Source organism: Penaeus monodon, chromosome 29 (assembly GCF_015228065.2).
Source record: "Penaeus monodon isolate SGIC_2016 chromosome 29, NSTDA_Pmon_1, whole genome shotgun sequence".
Lineage (NCBI taxonomy): Eukaryota > Metazoa > Arthropoda > Malacostraca > Decapoda > Penaeidae > Penaeus > Penaeus monodon.
In genome coordinates, this window is record NC_051414.1 from 13,484,429 (window position 1) to 13,485,614 (window position 1,186).

The window sequence follows — 1,186 nt, forward strand, 5'->3', positions numbered from 1 at the left end:
GCCCCTTTTTCCTTTCTCCCTCTTTTTTTTTTTAAACAAAGTACTTTAGTAAAATTTCATGGCAAGACGTGTTTTTTGCAGAAAAAAATTGATGCAATAAAATCAGCATATCTGGCCCAGCTATTTTATTAACCATTTTCCAATATTGCTTTACAATAAACATATGTGAAGATTTCAATTTTAACGAGACAAATTTCTTATTTTTGCCTGAAAGGAATTCTCCTAACTAGCACCATTACATAAAAGCTCTTGATTAAAAAAGAATACAAGTTGAAATAAAATATAAGTAATTGATTAGACACATTACTGACAAAGATTTCTGTTAAATGAAGTTGCTAGCAATGAGTCTGCTGCCCTGAGACAATTGTTATGTTAGACAACTGTTACTGCATAAACAGCAGTAACAAACAACATTTAGTTAGAATAATGCTTAGAGGTACTTATGTTTACGTATATTTTCATATATATGAAAATTTGTATACATTAGGTACATTACACTGTATGGCATGTGATAAAAGTATCTACTTTCACTAGTGGTAATGAGTAGCCAGACTACTTTATAGAAATCTATTTTGAAAGGGTCCACTTTTTTCCAAAAAAATTATTATTTTATTCTTCCACATATTCAACATATCTTTGTAAAATCCTATGTGCATTTACAGTGGAGGCTAGTTTATTTAACTAATGATTTAAAGCAAAAATGATGAATCAACAGTATGTCTTAATGAATAATATGTTACATGCATTTCGGTACTGGAATGGACCTACCTCTGCCTTTGATAAATGGGAAATCTGCTAAATCCTCCAAATTTCTCCAAACACACACTTCTTTATCCTCTTTGAGCTCATACTTTTTAAAATAATATTGACTTCATAATTAAAATAACCTGAAATTATTTTCATTAGGGCTCCTATCTGGGGAATTTACTGTTATACAATAAGTGTCTTCATTTATATCAATGATACAGAGAGGTTATTTACTCAGTAATATTTTTTTTTATCATATCAGTCTGGTATTGTTATGTCACACAGTTTCTTCTTAGTATTCTGTTCTTGTATTTTCAAAAAAATATTATTGCCACCAATAATAAGTAACATTTGTGATGGAATGGGTAATTAAACAAACTTTCTTTCCACACCTCTATAGTGTAAGTGTTATGATATGGTCTTATCTATCTATCTCCCT